Here is a 17,216-nt window from a genome sequence, read left to right as displayed (position 1 = left end):
AAGCTTCAGCTATGAAGCTTTACATATCTTAATCTATTGTTAAATCATTTGCATATTTCCACTGGATTATAAACTGTATTTCCAAAAGCTAATGATGCACAAATGGTCATTTTTACTTGCCACCTTGTTCACAATGCAATAAGATTTGCTACAGAAATCCCTCAGGTTTGCAATTTGTTACTAATATACAGTCTATGTTAATTACTCCCCTTACACCTTTTCATATGGTAGAGTGAGTCGTTCATTGCTGTTTTCAGGTGATGTATATTAAGCTTGTTATTAACACTTCTCTTAACATACTTTGGTTCTAATTCTATATGGGACCATTTTACAGTGCATACTGTGTTTGAACTAAAATTGAAGGTAAATTTTTTTTTTTTTTAAATTTATTTATTTATTTTTGGCTGTGTTGGGTCTTCGTTTCTGTGCGAGGGCTTTCTCTAGTTGCGGCAAGTGGGGGCCACTCTTCATCACGGTGCACGGGCCTCTCACTATCGTGGCCTCTCTTGTTGCGGAGCACAGGCTCCAGACGCGCAAGCTCAGTAATTGTGGCTCACGGGCCCAGTTGCTCCGCGGCATGTGGGATCCTCCCAGACCAGGGCTTGAACCCGTGTCCCCTGCATTAGCAGGCAGATTCTCAACCACTGCGCCACCAGGGAAGCCCTGAAGGTAAATTTATAGCCTTAATTTTGATGCCCTCATTGATTAAAAGTCACCCATGGATTTAATGTGTTCTTAACGTTTTTCACTTTTCTTAAAAGCTACACCTTAGCCCAAACCAGGATTTCTCCCAGTGTCTTGGTGAAATACGTGCATCACAAGATGAATTCATTAACAAATGGCTTCTGTACCATCTGCCTTCTTCATGAAAGCTAAAACTATTTTTCAAATCTCTGGATTTTTTCAATATACATCTTGTCATGTGGAAAGTTCGAAAATTGACTATATTTTTTTCTTTTTTATCCAGTTGTGAGGCCACAATAATCACTTATTTTTTACCTATTTAACCTGGAAACCATATGCTTTGTTTTGTCTAAAATTCCATGATGGTATGAGGATCAAGATGCCTTAAAACAATTAGAACTTTATGAATATAAATAAGAATTGATAGCTACCATTTATTTAGTGTTGTGTTCAATAATATGCTTGGCATCATCACTTCTTTTAACCTTTATGATAACCATAAGACGTAGGGATTATTATCATATTTTTACAAATGAGAAAAGAAACTAATGCTCAGGAAGATTACATCACTAATCCAATGTTACACAGCTAGTAAAAGTGGAGATTCTCACCCAGAAGTATACAACTCCAAGATCTTGCTTTAAACTTTTCAGCAAATCAAATATGGTTACCTTTAGAGCAAGAAGCTAGCATGGACAAGGATAGGTAACAAATTTTAACAAACAAAAAGTTAGTTTTATACTTTTCATTAAAACTCAAAGGTATTGAAATGCTAGGTATCGAAAGCTCCTACTCAGGATGGCTAGTTGGATATTTATTCACAGCCAGGTGTTTCTTGAAATACTAATTCATACTGCCTGTAAAAGAGGTAACGGGCATCTGCTAATCATTTTTCAAAATTTGAGTGTCTTTTCTCTCTCTCACTTTCAACAGTGAAGAGTGGGACTCATTTGATTCTTTTTCCAACCCTTGAATTTAAGTCTTGTCCTCTGACTAATGGCTCTGCTTTGACTGGACACCACCTCCTCCTGACTCCTTATTCATGTTCTCACAATGACATTTCTGCAACTATGAATAGAACATCCAGCCAATTTCCTTGTTCAACTTGATGTAAAACCATAAGAATTATAAGGTAATCCAGAACCGAGGTAAAGTGTGAGCCTGACAAAAAGAGAAGGGTGGGGGGGAGGGAGGAAGGAAGGGAAGGAGGAAGTGAAGAAGGGAGAGAAGAGAGAGAAAGAGAAAATTGCTTCATGAGTTTTCCACAAATACAGATGGGAAAATTATTATTTCTTGGTTTGACTTTGAACCAGTTATCAAGCTATTGTCTGTTAGCCCCACAGCCTTCTCTCCATTTTGTGTTGCTGGAACTGGTACTCTGTGTGTTGAATTTTACTTTACCAGTTGACTCCTTATTAAAGTCTTCTGGTAGGCTGCATTAGAGGGAAATTGCAAGGTTTATTCCATTCAGTTTCCAGTTGGCTTGAGGTTCCTATAGCACAGAGCCACAGCCACACGTCACCTTAGAAACAACATTATTACCTGTAGTAGCTGCTGAATCCTGTGTGCAAAATTTTATTATTTGCAAAGCCAGATTCATCATCCCCTCTTGAAGACATTAGCAACAGCCAACAGGTATCTTTTCCCCAGATGTCCCAATTGCATAAGGTTCTCCTTAGAGTTCAGAGAAACCAGCACCAGCCAAGGACTGTTCTCTCCTCAGGAGTCTGACTTTCAGCTGCACAGTGCTCCTTCTCTAAGTTTTAATAATTCTAATATCATCCCTTTGTTTCTACAGCCCCAAGGGTAGTAACTACTTTATGCAGTTGCTTCATTTGAACTCCCTCTTAGGCCTTTTTTTTACTAAGTTAACTTTATACCTAGTTAAAAATATTTTATTTTAATAAATTGTTTCTGTTTTAATAGATTGTACGATTTCTGTCTTACATCCAAAGGAGTGTAAACCTGCATTGTTTAGAAGTTCTCCTCAAATCCTGTGATCCCAAAATTTATAGTTTCATTTAATTATATAGAAAGCTTGTGAATAGGTAGATTCTCTGAACCCAACCTTCGGGATTCTGGGGCAGTAGATTTGAAGTAAGGTGCAGTAATATGAATTTTTAATAAGCACTACTGGTAATTCCAATCAACTGTTGCAAGGGCAACACTTGGAGAAATAATGAGATAATGTTATTAGCATTTCTAGCACTATACTGGTCCCCAGGACATGCCTTCAATCCTGTTGTTGCCTCTTTTGGCAATGTCTGGTCCCTCCATCTCTGCCTATGGAAATCCTGCCTTCCCTCTAAGGCTAGGCTTACATCAGCCTCCAGTGAAGGCATCTGTGACCCATGTCATCCACTCCTACAAGATGTGATCTCTCCTGCTGCTATGGGACAGGAGGTGGACAGGCATTGGTACTGGGAATCCAGGGCACATGGGGAGATGGAATGGGACAGCCATGTATGCTGCTGCAGGGAGGGTTATCAGGTTAGCACTCAAGTCTTGCATTGACCTTCTGTTCCTATTTAGTTCCAGTTACAACAAGGACTGGAAGCTGGGGAATTTACAAAATACCCAGTATGATGCCTCTGAAAGGTCAGAGCAGTGAGTGCCTACCTGATGACAACCATAACCAGGGAGAAAGACCAGAGGTCATGTTGGTTAGGAAGCTGAGGTTGGAAGATAGGTGGGGGAAGAAGTGACAAGATGAATGCCAATTGGATAACTACCCTGCACAGGTTCAGAAGACAGGGGAAGTTGGGGGGCTGGGGGTAATAATACACACTGAGGGGTCTCTTGTTGCTAAGGGAAAGAGGATAACAGGAAACTAGCTGAGCTTGAACAGGTAGAGGACAGTTACATAGAAGAGGAACAAGAGAGGGTATATCAGAGCAAGGAGGAGCATAGTACACAGAAGGGATTTGCAGCATGGTACAGCTAGGATGTGAGGGAGCTGGGATTTTGTCCAGGTCCATCTAAAAATCATACCTACACTGTTTGCCCCCATCCAGCCAGCGTCAGACTATGAAGTACTTTGTACCTCTTTATTAAAATGCATTTTCCCGGCCAAGTCCACAGTGGTCCCCTGGTCACTAGGTCTAGGGAGAGACCTATTATTCTGCATTTTTAAAAGCATCCCAAGGATGACATCAGCAAGATAGCAGAATCTTGTCATGATTAGCAAGTCCCAGCCCTGTTTCCCCACAGAAACACTAATTAAACAATAACATGTAGACTAAAAAGACCAAAATACCTTTATAAGAAGGCCTGAGGGCTTCCCTGGTGGCGCAGTGGTTGAGAATCTGCCTGCCAATGCAGGGGACACGGGTTCGAGCCCTGGTCTGGGAAGATCCCATATGCCACGGAGCAACTGGGCCCGTGAGCCACAACTACTGAGCCTGCGTGTCCGGAGCCTCTGCTCCGCAACAAGAGAGGCTGCGACAGTGAAAGGCCCGCGCACGGCGATGAAGAGTGGCCCCCGCTCGCCGCAACTAGCGAAAGCCCTCGCACAGAAACAAAGAGCCAACACAGCCAAAAATAAATAAATAAATTTTAAAAAAAAAGAAAAAAAAAGAAGGCCTGAACAGAGTTAAGAAGTTGCATTATCCCAGATAAACACATAAACCAAGAACAACCACATTGAAACAGGTAAGAGCAATTTTGCCTTACCCATGTCAACCCTTCCCTCAAGCTAGCATTGCTCAGACTGAGAGACATCTCTTAGTCAGTGACTTCTCCCTTGGGGGATAGGCGTGGGGAGAAAAGAGAGTAAAATGTCTAAGTCCCCAGCCTTTTGGTACTCTGCCCAAACCACGGGTTCTGTCTCACCTCACGGACTCCTGAAACAAAATGGTATTCATACAGTGGAATACTATTCAACCTTGAAAACAAAGAAAGAAATCCTACCATATGCAACAATAAGGATGAACCTGGAGGATTTTATGCTAAGTGAAATAAGTCAGTCATGGAAGGACAAATATTCCACTTTTGTGAGGTATCTAATGTAGTTTAACTCCCAGAAACAAAGAGCAGAACGGTAGGTGCAAGGGGCTGGAAGTTGGGTGGAAATAGGATGTTGCTGTTCAATAGGTATAAAGTTTCTACTACATCTGGTGTACAACATGGTGTCTATAGTTAACAATACTCTATTGTGCACTTAAATATTTGTGAAGGTAAATCTCATGTTAAGTGTTCTTACCACGATGAAAATAAAAGAAACAAAAAGTAAGTAAATAAATAAAACCTCACTCAATTTCCCTCATGCAGGTGGCCTAAACACCACACTTTGTAAAACACTGCCTCTGATTCTTTCCAGCCCCAGAAGTTCTATCCCTCAGTAAATTCTCATATGAATCACCTTTTTAATCTGGACTATTGTCTAATCTATGTTTGAAAACCAAACCAACATGGTAACCACATATCTGGCCACTCTACAGAGTTTGACCAGTACTTCCAAAGCAGTCATTCATGTAAGTGCTAATTATATTTTTAGCCTCCATTATGAGCTATTAAGTCTAATTTCTGACTGTTTCTCTTATGATGGGGTTGTAGAGGAACAAAAAGCATCTTTTTCCTTCATCAATTTGGCTTAGCTGTTTTTGGAAAGAGTACAATCAAAAGAATCAAAGAAACACCATGATGCACCCACAGATTCAAAGGAACCATAATTCTTCAAATAGATCAATTGCCTTTCAGAGAGTACTTTTCCCTTTTGAATGGAATGCAATTGTGTTGTTAAAGGGAAATGCATTCAAAATTATAACTAAGACTTTGAAATTAATCTAAGTTCATAAATAAAAGTGTTAACTCTTATTTAATCAGCTCTGGCTGTGTATTTTTATTTAATCACCAAATTTAGGAAAATAAAAATAGCAAATAATCAATGTAAAATGAAACAACTGTTCAGCTGATATACATAACATTTGATATTTAATAGATTTTATAGTCATCTAATCTAGGTTAATATTTTTGGATTATGAACCAGTAAACATTTTGCTTTATATCAAAGAAAAATAAAAAAATTTCCTAGATTCAACAGACAGGCTACAATAGTACTTTTTCTTTTAAATTTAATTATTTATTTATTATTTATTTTTGGCTGCTTTGGGTCTTTTTTGCTGCGCGCGGGCTTTCTCCAGCCGCGGCGAGCGGGGGCCACTCCTCACCGAGGTGCACGGGCCTCTAACCGAGGTGGCCTCTCCCGCTGCACAGCTTGGGCTCTACATGTGCGGGCTTCAGTAGCCGTGGCACACAGGCTCAGCTGTCGTGGCTAGGGGGCTCTAGAGCGCAGGCTCAGCAGTCGTGGCGCACGGGCCCAGTTGCCCTGCGGCATGTGGGATCCTCCTGGACCAGGGCTCGAACCCTTGTCCCCTGCACCAGCAGGCGGACTCCCAACCACTGCGCCACCAGGGAAGCCCAGCAGTACTTTTTTAATGAAGAAAGCTGAAGTGTACTGTCATTTGTATATATACCAAGCCAGTTGGAACGACTTTTAGCATCAAAATCACATTTGGTCTCTCCAACTTCCAACCTCAAATTGCAGTAAGAAAACCACAACTGCCCATTGTCTCTTCCCCTTCTTTTATATTCCACATACTATTTGTTGGTATATAACAGAAATGTGGGGTTCTCTCATGTATTTCTCAGAAACTCAGCTCCTACACCACCCCAACCTCCACTACCAACTTCATTACCAGTTAATTTAGCACTTATCTGCAAGGTTTAGATCTGGAAAATTTTAAGAATAGGTAAAAGACCTTTATTTGAGGGTTTGAAACCCCCAAACATCTGTTAGTCAGGTTTACTTTACCTCAGAACAAAATGAGATTTCTAAAAGAGGTCTCCTTAGGACTGTGTGCTTTGTTTCTTCAAATATTGCCATATATTTTAAATACATGAAACATGCCCCTATTGTAAAGAAATTGCACAATACCCTCTTCTCTCAATGATAGATCTTAAATACTACCACATGTAAATCAGGTTTGGAATCTGTACCATTGGAGCTGAACTTGAGACACAGTCAATCTATATATTTGATGAGTTGTTAAAGTGTGAGTGAATATCGTATGTGTAGAGAAAGGCATAGGAAAGAGACAAAATATATGATGTCCTTCCTAAATGATGTCAAAAAATCTTGATTTGTACAAGCATTAATATGTAGTTTTCCTATACTGTTTGAAATCTTTGTCTTATTTAAAAAAATAATTTTGGGGAAAAGCCATACTCATACAACAGAATATTTACAACCATTAAGGAGAATGAGTAGAAAAGTAAGGGCACAGAAGGATATTCACAACATATTAAGTGAAAGGGAGTTACAAAATAGTATGTATATCACAGTTCCATTTTTGCTAAAACATACTCATATAAATGTTTTTTTTAAATTTAACCACAAAGAAATACAGTACATGTTAAAATTAGTTATCTCTGGGTTATTTTTGTTTTTTTCATTTTGCTACTCTATATTTTCTTTAAATGTGAATAACTTTGTAAAAGGAAATGAAGGTTATGTGAAAAATATGCTTATGTAAAAATTTGGAAATATGAATAAGTACAGAAAAGAAAAAAATTCCTAAAATATTATCACTTAGAAATAATCACTCTATAACATTTTGGTGCAGTTCCAGCCAGTTATTCTTTTCTCTATGCACAGATTTTTCCTATTGAGATCATACTCTAGTTTAAATCTCTTTTGAAGTTTTCTGAGATGTATTCTGTAATACAGCTAGTCCAAATTTATCAATGGTTTAGATTAAGCTAGGATTTAATAACGTACATTTATGCTCACAAAAATAGAGAACTACCTATACTAATTCTGTAAGCAGAAGACAGATTTTATTCTATGATATTCCCTTCCCCAAATTGCGCATTACACTTCCTACTCCATCCTACCTAATACATGATACTTAGGCAGTGACCTTGCTTTCCTCACTATACAGAACAGTGCTTGTTACGGATATATGATAATAGTCCCTAGTTATTTTATTTTTTTAAAGTATTTATTTTGTTTATTTATTTTTGGCTGCATTGGGTCTTCATTGCTGCATGCGGGCTTTCTTTAGTTGCGGCAAGCGGGGACTACTCTTTGTTGCAGTGCGCGGGCTTCTCATTATGGTGACTTCTCTTGTTGTGGAGCACGGGCTCTAGGCGTGTGGGTTTCAATAGTTGTGGCAAGTGGGCTCAGTAGTTGTGGTGCATGGGCTTAGTTGCTCCTCGGCATGTGGGACCTTCCCAGACCAAGGCTCGAACCCGTATCCCGTGCATTGGTAGGCAGATTCTTAACCACTGAACCACCAGGGAAGCCCCCTAGTTATTAAGTTATTAAAATATTTCTGAATTGACTATACTGGTCTATTCATTTTGCCACTGAATAAACTAAGCTTTCAGGCACACAAAATTTAGCATGTTACAGCCTCCCCCTCAAAAAAACTCCTTTTTCATATGCCTGTGTATGTAGTCTGGTGGAAAAGAGGTGAAAATTAGTTAAATTGGCAACTAACTGTATTTTTCATTAGGTAAATTACTCATAAGCTATTTAATTTGTTTTGCACTCCTTTAATTCCCCTTTCCATTATTGATATTTCTTCTTTTCCTTACTCCCCATATTTTTGTCACACCATTTAAATGGATGGTACTTATTTGAAAAGGATTGTCTACCACAGATCAGTGAGGACTAGCATTTATCTTTTGGTTTCTTTTTTGTTTTAATTTTTATTGGAGTATAGTTGCTGGATAATGTTGTGTTAGTTTCTACTATACAACAAAGTGAATCAGCTGTACGTATATATATATCCTCTCTTTTTTGGATTTCCTTCCCATTTAGGTCACCAGAGAGCATTGAGTAGAGTTCCCTGTGCCATACAGTAGGTTCTCATTAGTTATCTATTTTATACATGGTATCAATATCAGAAAGCTGGCCCTAAATGGTCCGACCTTCCCAATCCTGCAGCTAGGGGTGTACAATATTTCTTCTCTCTCTCTCTCTCTCTCATGATCACAGTAGACATCTCTCAGTACCCTGTGCTCTCTCCTGCACAGGGCTATCACATATGCTGCTTGCTACCTTGAATGTTCTTTCCTTCCCCTTCTCCTCCCTTTCTACTTTTTGAATGCTTTCAGTTATTTGCTCTCAGTTCATCCTCAAGGAATCCATACCTGACACTTTCCCTTATACATGTCCCATAGGTTAGGTTCTATTTTTTACACACTTTCATAGCACGATGACTCTCTTAGGATCTTTGCAGGCTTAATTTTATATGAGTGTATATATAACTTAGTAAATGTTTGCCACCCTCACTAGACTGTAGCCTTCCTGGAGGCAGGGACCATGTTTAATATCTGCTTTTGTTCACTATGTATCCTCCCTCCCCACATTAATACATAGTACTCAATGAATATTTGCTGAGTGCCCAAATGAATGAAGAACTAACAACAGTATCTGAAGCCTGTATATTATCATCAAGTGATTCTAGAAGGTTCAAGCTATAGTTGAAAACTGTATGTCAAAAAACATTGATGTTTGGAGATATGGGTACAAAGCCTGACTTTGCCTTCAACTTATCTTGTAACGTTGAGTTAAGTGTTTTTACCATTCTTTTTAATCTGTAAAATGATGTAGTTGTATCTAATGATCTCAAACAACTTTCCAGCTCTAATTTTATGTGTTTCTATGATAAATAGAAGAGGGAAGAGAGTAGAATAAGACTAGTGATCACAGAAAGGAAGGAAGGGCAAAGAAAATTGATAAGCACATATGACAGTGACAAGTTCCATGTAAATTTCCTGCCCTGGGAGCAGACTATTGTGGGACATAGATAATAGGATAACTAGAAAACATACATTCCAAAATCAAGCAGGAGTACTTGTATGAAAATATTTTGGGTATTCTCCACATGAATATATTCTAAGAAAGACTGTAGTAAATTGAGTGTCTTAACTTCTCCTGAGATTAGCATATCATACAGTGAGTTTATCATTGAATAGCCATATGTTCAACTGAATCTAGTGTTCACAACTCTAGATTTCATGATGATAGAGTAGAAATAATCTCTCTGTGCATGATTTCATTTTGTTTTTTCCTAATTGAATTTTCAAAATACAAAATTACATATTTAACTGAGCTGAAAAAATTCAGCTGCTGGTAATTCTTACATGAACATGCTATCCTTTTTTCTCTAATTAAGCCATGCTGTTCTTTGAAAAAATATATATCCATGTATCTTTTTTTAATTTTACACATTTGTAAAATGTGATAATCACTTCTTGAATGCACCAGGAACAACTGGTTATCATTACCAATATGTTGCAAGTCATTCTCCTTTCTCTTACAGCTATTGACAAGTTATCGTAAGTGAAATAGCAGAGACTGGCCTTGGATACTAGCATGTTTTCAATGAGATCTGTGCCTTGGTGCTCCTTTCTCCTGCCTTCCAATCTGTAGAGCATTGAATATTAAAGTAGCTGCCATTTAATTACCACTTTCACTGTTACCATGTCTGTGTCAACTCTCACTTTCAATTAAAAGTTGAATGAATCATTTTCATTTTTAATAAAAAGTAAAATGTATATCCGTTTAGAAGCTGCTGAAAAGCTAATTAAAGCTAGAATTTTTCCAGCAAGTTCAAATTACATATTTGTCATATGTAAGTAATTCCTGGCTTTTTAAAACAGTTTAAAATGTGTATTGTCTTCCACTGTAGCCAGCCTTATTTATGTGTTACTGGTGCTCTACAATGCCAATGGGATTCATTTTAATATAGGATATTTTCAAGAGTTTTTAAGTTTTTGATGTGATCAAATTATAGAGTATCAAAACAATAAAAAACAGAGTTGAAAACATCTGTGGGGATTTCATTGTAATAATTGTATAATATTACAAATTATTGTTTACTATATGCCAGAACCATTCCAAAGACTTTACTTGCATTATTTCATTTCTCTCCATAACAAAAGGTCCAATAATTGTCCTCATTTTACAATACCAGAAATAGAAACTCAGAAGGATTAAATGAGTTGCAGCAGGCCACATAACTAGTAAACAATGATGCCTCAATTCAAAACCCAGATTCATCTTCCTTCAGAACTCATATACCATTTAACCATTATGCAATGCTGACTCAAATGTCCAGTTTTAGATTAGATAACTGTTGAAGTCAGGGTTGATCTTCAGTAAAGCAGGCTATAGTGAAAATTATTCAAAAAATATTTTAATTGCCAAGAAAGACCTTCCACAGGGATAGAATGGACTTTCCATTGTTCTATACCAGTACTTTTTTAAAAATAATCTTTGCAAATACTTACTTATAATCAGATTATTTACTTTACTTTTTCATTAGTTACTGAAATCTAAGCATAACAAAGAGAACACATTTTGGAAAAAGATGAAGTGTCATAAATAAAGTCATGCTACTTTTAAACAAATTTTTGAATGATATGGGTGTACAACTAAAGTAAAGTAAGAAAAATTCAAGACTGTAATGCCTAATTTAATGACCTAATATGGTGGGGACTATTTTTTTTTAACATTTTTTTGGAGTATAATTGCTTTACAATGGCGTATTAGTTTCTGCTGTATAACAAAGTGAATCAGCTATACATATACATATATCCCCATATCCCCTCCCTCTTGCATCTCCCTCCCACCCTTCCTATCCTACCCCTCTAGGTGGTCAAAAAGCACCAAACTCTATACCAGTATTAACATCTCCTTTACTAAAACTTTCTGTCATTAATTATTTATGGCATTAGTTATATATGATCCAAATTTTTTATTGGAATTAAAGATTAAGAAACACCTTCACAGCATTTTTACTTATAGCTCATATATCCATCATGCAGGCTTACCACTTTCTAAGTTTATAATTACTATATTCAAAAAAATGTTCATTTAAGAACTGGTTGAACACTTAGGTGAAGTGCATCTCTGTAGACTCACCAAAGGCATGTTACAGAATGGTCATAGAAAAAAAAACTAGTCTATACCATTAAAGAACATATCTGGGATACAAGCTTAATAAAGTTTGAATTAGGAAAGACATTTTTGTTAGTTTATTAAGGAAGAAATCTTTTCAGGAATATCAGGTAACAATATTTAATGGTAACTATCAGTGCCTAATGAAGTTTATTATAATTTTAGTCAACCTGAAACAGACTCTCAGATAAAATTAAAAATAAAATTTTGTTTGGCCGTGACCTGCAGTGTATTTGAAAATTTTAATACCTATGGTAGAAAAACCAAAGATGGCGGAGGAGTAGGAGGACTTGGAGTCCATCTCTCTCCACAAATGCATCAAGAATACATCTACAGATGGAACAGTTCTCACAGAACACTGACTGAACACCAGCAGAAGCCCTTGGACACCAGAAAGGACAAGAAAGATCTCCGCATAACCAGGTAGGATGAAAGAAAGAAAGGAAAAAGAAGAGGAGAGGAAATGGGACAGGATCTGTGCCCCTGATAGGGAGCCAAAGCAGAGGAGAGGTTCCTGCATCCAAGGAAGCCCCCTCACCAACAGGGAAATCAGTTGGAACAGAAGGGGAGCATCTGAGGCTGTCAGAGGAGGGTGAAATGGATGGTCTGTGGCAGACAGGACAGAGTGAGACCTACATAAATGGTGCATGCCACAGCCTTGCATGCCCCAGCCTGGATGTGTGTCTGCAGTGCACACGGGGACTGAGAGCTGGAACTTGGGGATTGGAGAGCAAACTCGGGGGGGGGACTGCTGTTGGCTGTGAGGAGACAGTCTGAGGAGAAGGGAGGGAGGTAATCCACAACCAGGAATGCTTGTGCAGGAAACCGAGACTGCCATAGAAGCAAGGTGCCACAGTTGAGTGATGCACAGGAGGTGGAGCCACCACTGTAGCCTCTCTCTCCTCACGTGCTGGCCCTCTGCCCCACCAGGCACTAGAAAAAGCCCTCACCAGGGCTGACTATCTTGTGCCAGCTGCCAGAAACTAGGAAAGGCTCCTCCTAAGGCCGAATCTATCCCACTTGTGGCTCCCAGCTTTCCTGTGCACTTGTCACTGCCAGGGACCTGTGACCCAGGCAGTCGTGCCACTTCCATGCCCTGTCTTCACCAGGGCAGACTCAATTGCTCCAGGGCAGCCTTGGGAGCAGACTCCTGTGAGTAGCCCACACACAGAGGTGGGAATAAAACCACAGCTGAGCCCCAGGGGCAGGGCGACTAAGGAAGAGGAACAAAAATCTTTCTGTGAAGCTGAACAAACTGCAAATTAAATCCCCTCAATCAGCTTGGCAAACCCTGCATCTACGGAATATCTGAATGGACAGCAAACGTTCCCACAACTGAAAACAATCTAGCTCTAGCAGCCGTGGACTTTGGGGACAAGTACACGTGGGAGTTGGACCAGATCAGAGTCTGAGCTGCCCCCACAGTGCCCATAGAGGGACCAGAGACTTACCTAGAGGTTTTGGAGGGCCCCCTAGGGAGGCAGAGGTTGTCTGTAACTCACAGTGGGGGCAAGGACACTGACAGATGAGATCCCAGGAAAATATAATTATTACTATTTTTTTAATGTTTTGTTTTGTTCCGTTGTTTTTTAAAATCTGTTTTTACTTTTATTTTTATTTATTTATTTTAATTTTTTAATATATTTTTTAATTTTTTGTATATTTCTATTTCTGTGTTACTTTCTTCTTCTTCTGTGTTTTTTCCTTTTTTTTCTTTCCTTTGTTCTATTTTGTTTTTACCTTTTTTCTTTGTTCTATTTGCTCTTCTTTTTTAATCATTTTTTTCCTATTATTTGCATGTGTTTGTTTTGTTTTCTTTGCTTTTTCCTTCAGTTTGCATTCTGCTTTCATTTTGTTTTTCTGTTTTTGTTAGTTTTGATTTTAATTGTTTGATTTCGTTTTGGGATTCTTTGTATGTCTGGTTGTTCTCTTGTTTTTTGTTTCTCTGATTTTGTTTTTGTTTCTTACTTTGTGTGTGTCTGTTTCTTTGGATTTTTTTTTTTTTCGTTTTGCTTTTACCATTTGTCTGGGGTTTTGTTTGTCTGTTCGTTTCTTTTTAATTGTTGCTATTGCTGTTTGCTTGTTTTTGTCTTTGCTATTTGTCTTGGGTCTTGTTTGTCTTTTTGTTTTCATTTGTTTTCTTCCCGCCCTTTTTCTTTCTTTTCCTTTTTTCTTTTCTTTTTTTTTTCACTTTTTTACTGAGCCGTGTGGCTTGTGGGGTCTTGGATCCCAGGACAGGCATCAGTCTTGAGCCTCTGGGGTGGGAGCGCCAAGTCCAGGACACTGGAACACCAGAGAACTCCCGGCCCTAAGGAATATTATTCATCAAGAGTTCACCCAGAGGTCTCCATCTCAACTCCAAGACCTGGTTCCACCCAAATGCCTGCAGTCTCCAGTCTCCTGTTGTTGTTCCAAGCAACAAGGAAGATAGGAACACAAACCCACCCATCAGGAGATAGGCTGCCTAAAGTCATACTAACACCACGGACACCCCAAAACACACCACCTAACGTGGCCCTCCCATCAGAGGGAAAATATCTAGCTCCACCCACCAGAACGCAGGAACCAGTCCCTCCCACCAGGAAGGCTACACAAATCAATGGACCAAACACACCCCATGGGGGCAGAAAACAGAAGAAAGAGGAACTACAACCCTGCAGCCTGCCAAAAGGAGACCTCAAACACAGTAAGACAGACAAAATTAGATCACAGAGAAATACGTTGCAGACAAAGGAGTAAGGTAAAAACCCACAAGACCAAATAAATTAAGAGGAAATAGACAATCTACCAGAAAAAGAATTCAGAGTAATGATAGTAAAGATGATCCAAAATCTCAGAAATACAATGGAGAAAATAAGAAACATTTAACTAGGACCTAGAAGAACTAAAGAACAAACAGCAATGAACAACACAATAAATGAAATTTTAAAAAAACACTAGAAGGAATCAATAGCAGAATAACAGGCAGAAGAAGGGATAAGTGAGCTGGAAGATAGAATGGTGGAAATAACTGCTATGGAGAAGAAAAATTAAAAAGAAAGAAAAGAATTGAGGACAGTTTCAGAGATATCTGGGACAACATTAAACGCACCAATATTCAAATTATAGGGTTCCCAGAAGAAGAAGAGAAAGAGAAAGGGTCTGAGAAAATATTTGAAGAGATGATAGTAGAAAACTTCCCTAACATGGGAACGGAAATAATCAACCAAGCCCAGGAAGCACAGAGTCCCATACAAGATAAACCCAAGGAAAAACATGCCAAGAAATATATTAATCAAACTAACAAAATTAAATACAAAGAAAAAATATTAAAATCAATGAGGGAAAAGCAACAAATAACATACAAGCGAGTCCCCATAAGGATATCACCCGATCTTTCAGCAGAAACTCTGCAGGCCAGGAGGGAGTGGCAGGATATATTTACAGTGATGAAAGGGAAAAACCTACAACCAAGATGTCTTTACCCAGCAAGGATCTCATTCAGATTTGAAAGAGAAATCAAAAGCTTTACAGACAAGGAAAAGCTAAGATAATTCAGCACCACAAGACCAGCTTTGCAACACATGCTTAAAAGAACTTCTGTAGGCCGGAAACACAGAGAAGAAAAAGATCTACAAAAACAAACCGAAAACAATTAAGAAAATGGTAATAGGAACATACATATCGATAATGCCTTAAATGTAAATGGATTAAATGCTCCAACCAAAAGACACAGACTGGCTGAATGGCTACAAAAACAAGAACCACATATATGTTGTCTACAAGAGACCCACTTCAGACCTAGGGACACATACAGACTGAAAGTGAGGGGATGGAAAATGATATTCCATGCAAATGGCAATCTAAAGAAAGCTGGAGTAGCAATTCTCATATCAGACAAAATAGACTTTAAAATAAAAACTATTACAAGAGACAGAAAAGGACACTACATAATGATCAAGGAATCAATCCAAGAAGAAAATATAACAATTATAAATATTTATGTACCCAACATAGGAGCACCTCAATAAATAAGGCAAATGCTAACAGCCATAAAAGGGGAAATTGACAGTTACACAATAATAGCGGGGGACTTTAACACTCCAATTGTACCAAAGGATAGATCATCCAGACACGAAATTATAAGGAAAAAACAAGCATTAAATGACACATTAGATCAGATAGACTTAACTGATATTTATAGACATTCAATCCAAAAGCAGCAGAATACACTTTTTTCTCAAGGGCACAGGGATCATTCTCCAGGAAAGCTCACATTTTCGATCATGAATAACTCCTCCATAAACTTAAGAAAATTGAAATCATATGAAACATCTTTTCTGGTCACAAAGCTATGAGATAAGAAAGCAATTACAGGCAAAAAAAAACCTGTAAAAAATAAAAACACATGGAGGCTGAACAATCTGCTACTAAATAACCAAGAGATCACTGAAGAAGTCAAAGAGGGAATCAAAAAATACCTAGAAACAAATCAGAACAAAAACACAATAGACTGAAACCTGTGGGATGCAGCCAAGCAGTTCTAAGAGGAAGTTTATAGCAATAAAATTCTACCTCAAGAAACAAGAAAAATCTCAAATAAACAACTTAAACTTACACCTAAACCAACTAGAGAAAGAAGAACAAACAAAACCCAAAGTTACTAGAAGAAATCATAAATATCAGAGCAGAAATAAATGAAATAGAAATGAAAAAAAAAGTAGCAAGGATCAATAAAACTAAAAGGTGGTTCTTTGAGAACGTAAACAAAATTGATAACCTTTAGACAGACTCATCAAGAAAAAAGGGAGAGGAATCAAATCAATAAAATTAGAAATGAAAAAGGAGAAGTTACAAGTGACACTGCAGAAATACAAAGGATCATAAGAGACTACTACAAACAACTATAGACCAACAAAATGGAAAACTTGGAAGAAATGGACAAATTCTTAGAAAAGTACTAGCTTTTCAAGACTGAACCAGGAAGAAATAGAAAATATGAACAGACCAATCACAAGTAATGAAGTTGAAACTGTGATTAAAAATCTTCCAACAGACAAAAGTCTAGGACCAGCTGGCTTCACAGGTGAATTCTATCAAACATTTATAGAAAAGCTAACATCCATCCTTCTCAAATTCTTTCAAAAAATTTCAGAGGGAAGAACACTCCCAAACTTGTTCTACAAGACCACCATCACCCTGATACCAAAACCGGACAAAGATATCATCAAAAATGAAAATTACGGACCAATATCACTGATGAGCATAGACACAAAAATCCTCAACAAAATACTAACAAACCCAATCCAACAATACATTAAAAGGATCATACACCATGATCAAGTGGGATTTATCCCAGAGATGCAAGGATTCTTCAATATATGCAAAATCAATCAATGTGGTACACCATATTAACAAACTGAAGAATAAAAACCATATTGTCATCTCAATAGATGCAGAAAAAAGCTTTCAACAAAATTCAACACCCATTTATAATAAAAACTCTCAAAATGGGGGCACAGAGGGAACGTACCTCAACATAATAAATGCCATATATGGCAAACCCTCAGCAATCATTATT

At 38.0% G+C, this 17,216-nt stretch overlaps 2 long non-coding RNA genes across 2 annotated transcripts in view; one reads left to right on the top strand and one right to left on the bottom strand.

Annotated features, from left to right (window-relative positions):
- LOC309653140 overlaps window positions 1-17,216 on the top strand; it is an 803,279-nt gene that overhangs the window by 710,990 nt on the left and 75,073 nt on the right. The gene's annotated exons all lie outside the window — the stretch shown is intronic.
- The window catches only part of LOC309653125, a 701,885-nt gene continuing 685,037 nt past the window's right edge, over window positions 369-17,216 (bottom strand). Inside the window, exon 2 of the long non-coding RNA XR_014258998.1 lies at window positions 369-17,216. This exon is cut by the window's right edge and continues 20,308 nt beyond it. This is a non-coding gene — a long non-coding RNA (uncharacterized lncRNA).

The sequence above is a fragment of the Balaenoptera physalus genome (genome assembly GCF_965194825.1).
Source record: "Balaenoptera physalus genome assembly, chromosome: X".
NCBI classification, from domain to species: Eukaryota; Metazoa; Chordata; class Mammalia; order Artiodactyla; family Balaenopteridae; genus Balaenoptera; species Balaenoptera physalus.
The sequence above is the reverse complement of the archived record's forward strand: the minus strand, read 5'-3'. Positions and strand labels throughout refer to the sequence as shown.